Source organism: Ornithodoros turicata, chromosome 6 (genome assembly GCF_037126465.1).
Source record: "Ornithodoros turicata isolate Travis chromosome 6, ASM3712646v1, whole genome shotgun sequence".
In the NCBI taxonomy this organism is placed as follows: domain Eukaryota; kingdom Metazoa; phylum Arthropoda; class Arachnida; order Ixodida; family Argasidae; genus Ornithodoros; species Ornithodoros turicata.
In genome coordinates this window covers 45,120,567-45,127,570 of record NC_088206.1, presented here as the reverse complement: position 1 = coordinate 45,127,570, position 7,004 = coordinate 45,120,567, and the positions used below count along the sequence as shown (strand labels likewise).

General features: G+C 47.8%; 1 long non-coding RNA gene across 1 annotated transcript; it reads right to left on the bottom strand.

Moving 5' to 3' along the window:
* Nucleotides 1-3,084: 3,084 nt before the first annotated feature.
* LOC135397962 (uncharacterized) lies at nucleotides 3,085-3,531 on the bottom strand. Its single transcript, XR_010423916.1, has 2 exons — nucleotides 3,393-3,531; nucleotides 3,085-3,336 (listed from the first exon to the last, which is right to left on the bottom strand). It is a non-coding gene; the product is annotated as an uncharacterized LOC135397962 (long non-coding RNA).
* Between the last annotated feature and the right edge of the window lie 3,473 nt (nucleotides 3,532-7,004).

Here is a 7,004-nt window from a genome sequence, read left to right as displayed (position 1 = left end):
CTTCCCTTGCTCCCAGCACTTGCAATGCATGTGTGACATCCCGCAAAAAATGCGAGCGCATCTGGTTGCTCCACAATCTAGATTCAGCGATTATACCATTGTTATGAACGCAAACGCTCAGAACCTTGAAAAGGAAACCTTGAAACCTCAGAATGGTTTCAACTGACAGCAATTACTTTTTATATGAAGACAGAAGTTGAAAGTCCCTTTGAAAAGTTCGATTTTGCAACACGCGGGACACGGTGCCTCCGCTTGAATGCGCTCCGCGTATAGGGCTGGTAAAAAAATTCACAGCGCGCCTACCGATCAAGTCCAAATTTTGATTTTGCTTCTGTGCATAGTCTAAGGAACTAACTACAACATATAAAATTTTTGAGGTAAGTTTTTGGTGGGGTTTTTTAGATAAAGGCTTCCGAAATTCGTCATTTTTCGGTGGTATGGTGCTACTAAAAGAGGTATCGCTTACGTTCCTTACAGAGTAGAGCAACAAATTATAGATCATTCGATAGCCCTATGAATGACAAATTAAACGGCATAAAGCTCGGTCTTATCCGTTTTGTACATCGTCCGCAAAGCTGCAGTGAATATGGTGTTTTCCGGTACTTTGAGTCAACCTTGATATTTTTTTGAAGACAAAGGAAAACCGGTACAGCACTGCCAACGCAGGATCCTATTGTGCCCTAAGTGGTCTAAAATCAGATCAAGAAATTTTTATAATGCGACAAGAAATAGCCTTGCAACGAACTCTCAAACCCGCGCTCGACGACATCGTCTTATGAGAGACAGTTTTTTCCTCGTCTCCTACTTCCCGAACCGCGCAGCGTAGAGAATTCGGAAAGCGTTTATTTCTCCTAACTCACCGATGGCTTCAACACATATTTTTTTCCCGTTCATTCGAGACATCAAGTGTACCGGATTGTTCGATTTGAGATGGAACTAGCCTTTTGTGACAGAGGAGGGGAATTTTACAACAAGGCCGTCAAGGAGTACCTGGCTCGAAAGAAGGTCCGCATGTATTCTACCTTCTCTCCAGTAATCAAAGCATCACAGGCAGAACGAGTCATAAGGACGCTGCGCGACAGAATATTTCGTTATTTTAGAGTAACCGGAAAATACCACTTCGTTTCCGCGCTTCCCAAGATCGTGCGCCACTACAACAACACCAAACAGAGGACCCTCTGTGAAAAAGAAGCTCAAAGTGGGGAATAAAGTGAGGGTCCTACTACACAGAAAAGGTTTTCAAAAGAGCTCGGAAGGGAGTTCGTCGCCTCAGATTTTCACCATGCATCGTGCATTTCGTGCATCTGGAAGATTACCGGGGTAAGGAAGTGGACGGATCTTTCTACCCGGAGGAAGTACTCGTTGTAACCCGAGACACCAATCAGCCTTGGCCAGTAACGAAAGTGCTGAGAAAGAAGAAAGTGAGCGGTCAGAGCTTCTTCTGGGTTCGCTGGTTTGGTTACGACAAAGAACACGACAGTTGGGTTCCTAGCAGTGACGTGGTCAAGATTGGGAAATGACGTCAGACATCTACGTCCACCTCCTCTCGAACGCCGGCATGGATAAGTTTCCATCGAATAAACTCCATGCCTTCACGGTAGCTTTCGAAAGCCCGCTTCAGCTCTCGAATCGTTATAAAGTTGGTCTGATGGATCTCAGCATAAGCAACGATTTTTTAAATATCGGATACGAAAGGCAAGATGCGAAAATCGAGGTTTCTTTCGAGGACACGGTCGAAGCCAGGAGAACTTTTCGCGTCACCTCGGACCTCGAGAGGCATTTGAGAAAAGCCCTTTCAAAATTTAACGTTTTTTTCGCGTACAATAAATCGCGATACGACTTCATGTTACCCGTAGGCGTGAAGGTCGTGGAATTGGACCCTCGACTGGCACAGGCGCTCGAGGCGTCGCTGGCATCGCGGGAAGCAGGTCGTGTGGTGAAGCCTCCCAAATTGAGCGAATGCGAAGCCACCTCCGTCTTATTGGAGCACACTGCACCCGTCGCTTTCGACAACGTCATTTTGAATTCGCAAACCACGTTCCTACGTAACACACTCAACAAGTATTTCCAGTTGCACAAGTTGGACGCCTCGCAAGAATTCGCGGATAACGTCTACTCTCTGAAAACGATGAAAGAGATGCTCCTACCGGAACCCTTTTTAAAGCTGCTACAGTTCACACCCGTCGAGGGACACGAAGAAACTCTACGCGTCACTCTCCCAGTTGCACGTCAATTTTCTTTCACGATCAAGACGAAAATCCCTCGATCTTTGCAAGTACATCTGCCTCCCGGCTATAATGCTACACCCCAAGCACTCCTGGATGCGATAAACCAGCGCGTAGGCGAACGCGCGCGCTTCAGCTTCGACGGAACCGAACAGAAATGTAAAATTCGACTTTCCGAGGGCACCACCACCTTAAGCCTTTCCGAGTACCTGACCGTGCTTTTGTGCTTCGAATCGCATACTGTGTTCACGGAGAAGGACGCCACGAGCTCCGTCGAGGTACTTGACGAGTGGACGAGTATAACGACAAGTGTATTCAATCGCCTTTTTCACCTTGCTGCGGGCTTTTTTTATCTACGTAGACACGCGCATGTCGAAACGCTACGGCTTGAAAAATTGTGTATCCGTGTTTTCCTGAAACCTCTAAGAGAATGACGAAACAATAAAACGTCTCCTCGTGAGTGAACTCGCTTCGTAAAATAGCCTATTTATTTTTTCACGACTTACATAAGACGCTTGCTAGACGATCTTCCAACGTGCTGACCCGACGTTCTTCGCCGGTCACCGTGACGTCAAGGGAATGTGGAGTAGCGAGTAGCGACGGACGACGGGTCGGTTGAAACCCGCATTGATGAGACACGGGTCAACTGCCTCTCCTCGTCTATACTTTTTCAACAACTCGAGCTTGTAATCTACGAAACGCTTCATTTTCTTTGCAATCTTCCCACTGCCGGTTAACAGACGTAAGGGTATCGTCTTGAGAATCGAGCGAAAGTCACCCTCACATCCATCGGCATGAATACATTCGCGTTTGCACAAAGGTTGCAAACCTCTGCTCGGGCGTCATGACTGAAACGGAATGAGAGTATACCCAACCTTTTTTTATTTATTGTGAGAGGTTACATGAGTTAACCTCCAGCTTTGGTTTTGTAGCCAGCAAGACAGCCCAAATATGGACAAAGGCTCGAGTTTAGCCAATGGCTGGGGTTTCTCGACCAGAGTCCACCACAACGACAGGTGCTCAGCTGATCGCCGATTCGCAAAAAGAAGGTCTTCGGAGGAGGCTTGAAGGTTAGGACCAGGGGTAAGTCTCTCGTCAGTAGCCATCTAATCTGCATGAAAGGAGCGTGAGAAACACGTGTTTTTTTTTAAACACACACACACGTACAGTCTCCTTCAGTCACAGAGTGACACTGATGGTCCATCGTCTCCATCTTCCTTCAATAGTTGAAGTCCTTCGCAACGTACGTCGAACGATACCGTCCGACAGCCGAGAGACGGGCGTATCAATCGGTCCGTCCAATGCTTTTGGTCTGAAAAAAAAAGTGGACAGTTATAGAACGTATTAAAAATGAGGACAAAAAAAGCGTACCTTCAGACCACAATCCACCGCAGTTGGTGCAGAAGAAGCGGGCGCTGCCAATCTCCCAAAATATGTGAGGCGGGAAAAAACTGACTTCATGCGCCGCAAAAGTCTTGTAAACTGTAAACGAAACTGTTCAAACATTTCGACGATGATGACGTCATGGGTATTACTTACGAGGATCTACCATGCTGAGCATGATGGCGAGAATGACAATCAAACGATCGCTTCGACAGTTATAGTAAAGCTTTTCCTCTCACTCTCTATAACGTCCTTGCACGTGTTTGGACATGTTTGGACGTGTTTAGACAGGAATCCCGCGATATAAAAACGTCATGCAGCACGCATTAGACTAGTGGTTATATAGTGTATCACGGCCAGTGCCGGAGGTTTCTGGGTTCAAATCCCACTCTCGGCCTTCTTGTAGCCATATAGAAGTCGGCCCAGAACGCACCAGACTGTTAGCTAGACATTGTTGTATTCTTTTATTCAACATCGATGGGATCATTGTTATATGCGACTAGCAACGAAAAACGGCGCGAAAGACGGAAGGCGGGATGGGCAAAGTACAGACGACATCGTCGCAATGCGAGGAGGAGGAGAGCGGTGTAGCGACTATCAAAGGTGCTCTAATTCTACGACGATTGATCGAGAGCCCATGAGGGGCATCCATCCATCCTTCCATGACGTGAGCCGTTTCGTGAAGAAAAATGTAAGTTGGCCGGCTCTGCTGTGTGAGTGTATTCTATATATGGAATTGTTTTTCGGGAAACAATAGCCGCTGTCACCGCATGTCACTAAACACACAGGGACTCATCCCAACCTCTCTCATCATCATCAACCTCAGGTGTTCCTCAACTGAAGGGAAAAGTGAGCATTGTTTCATGAGGGGGAATCTCATACTGAATTTATTTGACCGCAGTGCCACGCTGTCTCGTATGTCAGTACGATCCCATCGATGCCATGCTCTTGGCCGTAGAAAGAGAACACGAAGCTGAAGCTAGAATAGAGGATCTCGGTAACAGTCCAGTCGTCCTCTCCAACGATGACGACGACGACAATTGGGTCAGTAGTCCGCCTTTCATAATATCTGAAACGGACGACGACAAACCCCTAGATGGGCACGAGAGTGCAGACGAACTGCTCATGTGGGAAGAGGATCAGTCGTATGCAGATTTCATTCCTCTGTCTGGTAGGGCTAGAGATGAATCACCAGATGCAAGCCCAGAATTTCGAAGGGATGAGGACCCCGTCGAGGGTCGTAGAATCGTTGAATTAAGAGAACACGTCGTAGAGGATCATCCCTTCGTCACGGAGAGGTGATTCCTTCCTTTTTTTGTCACAGATGAGGCATTTGACGGAACGGCTACTAGGAACACGCTTCTCTGCTTCTCGCACGACGACAACGTCGACGATTTGCGACTCTATCTACCGAGCATAGCTCCAGTAGTCACGCGCGTCCTGGAAGCATATCCCATGCCTTTCAAATTTTGTCTGTGCTCGAAGGCACTCAAGGTTAAGGACGGAGCCGACGGGTTGACTTCTCATCTCCTTGACGTGAACTTTCACTTGAGAGTGGTTCATAAGCACCAAGAAATCGAAGGCGCGATAAATGCTACCATCGCAGAACCCTCGCAACGTGTAGAAAACTATACGAGAGAAGGGTCTGGTTTCCCCTCCAACGACATCCAATGTGTCGACTTAAAACTAACGCGCTTAGAAGCGAAACGGATTGGGTGCACGATCGAGCTTCCTGAAATGTTGAAAGACTCTCACAAACGTCAAACTTGCACCGAATCACGAAAACGAGTGTTTCAAGCATAGTGTGCTGGCACTCTTGCATCCGTTGAGGAGCAAACCAAACCTTCATGTCAGATACCACAAATACATGAATCCTTCGCATCCGGAGACACGTGTAACGTACTAGCCACCCTGCTTCCCAGTCACTTACGAAGACATTACCCTGTGAGAGAGAAAAAACAAAATCTCCGTGTACATCTACGTGTTCGACGAGCAGACGAGTTCGATATCTACCGGACGGGTTCCCTGCACGCTGTATAAGGATAAAGTCCATCTGCTCGAGGTTAGAGAGCATTTCTATGGAATCAGACAATTTAGCACTTTCATGGGACGAAGTGACTATTTTTATTGCGAGAAATGCACGTCCGGTTATGGGGGACGAGAGGGGCATTGCAGTAGCACGAACGTCTGTGTCGAGACGTAAACGAAGTGATTCTCGAAATGCCAAAAGCGGGGGAGAGCGTCTCCTTCAACAAGATACAGTACATGCAACTCTATCCCTATTTCGCGGTGTTGGACACGGAGAGCGTTTTGGAAAAGGACGCGCTCGTTAAGGACGCCGTGAGTGTGCACAGGATGGCATCGTTGTAGTGAGAAGTTGCGACGGCAAAATAGTAGGACTATTTGGGACCCAACGCGGCAGAAAAATGCTTGATCGCGCTCAAGCGATTTAGCGATCAAATCAATAGGTTGAACCACTGTCTCGCGCCGTTGGTCATGAGTATGGAAGACCATTTTCGACACGAGAGCGCAACGCACTGCAAATTTTGTGGAATCGAATTTAACCGTCACACGCGGAAGGTGTCACATCACGACCACACCTGCTTCGTAGAGCCCGGGTTTGTCGCGCCGCTGTGTGATACGTGTAACCTTACGTGCCGTAACACGAAAGAACTCGTCGTGTGCCTGCACAACCTGCAATATGATTTGAGCTCCCTTCTCCACCACATGCACGTTCTAAATCTGCGTGAACCGTGGATCTTAGCTTCGAGTTCGGAAAAGATGTTTCAACATTGGCGAAAAAAGAGGGTTCAACATTGGCGATCTCCATTTCCGCGATACTACGCAGTTTTTCAACCTTTCCTTGTCGAACCTGGTGGAAACTCTGCTCGCCAGCAGCGGCGAGAGCGCGTTTCATTGCACCCGGCAAATGTATGGTGACCGTTTCAGGCGCCTGCTCAGGAAGGGCATTTACCCGTATGCCTTCGTCGACAGTTTTGAAGTGTACAATTTGCCCACACTACCGCCAAAGGAAACTTTCAAAAGTGACCTGAACGACCAAGAGATCGCGGACGAGGACTATCATTACGCCCTCGAGATTTTCGAATTGTTCGAATGTAAGAACCTCGGCGGTTACACGCGTCTCTACGTCACGCTCGACGCCTGTCAGATCTGCAACGTCATACTGTATTTCACTAAGACTGCGCTAGAGACGGATGGGATGGATATCCTACGTGCCATGTCCCTCGCCATTTACGCGTGGAGCAGCGCTCTGAAGCTAACAAAAGTATGACTCGAACTCATGAGCGATCGCGAGATGTACGAAACGATCAAGAAAGGAATCAGGAGAGGCATTTGTAACAGCTTCCACAGGTACTGTCTGGCTAATCACGAGGG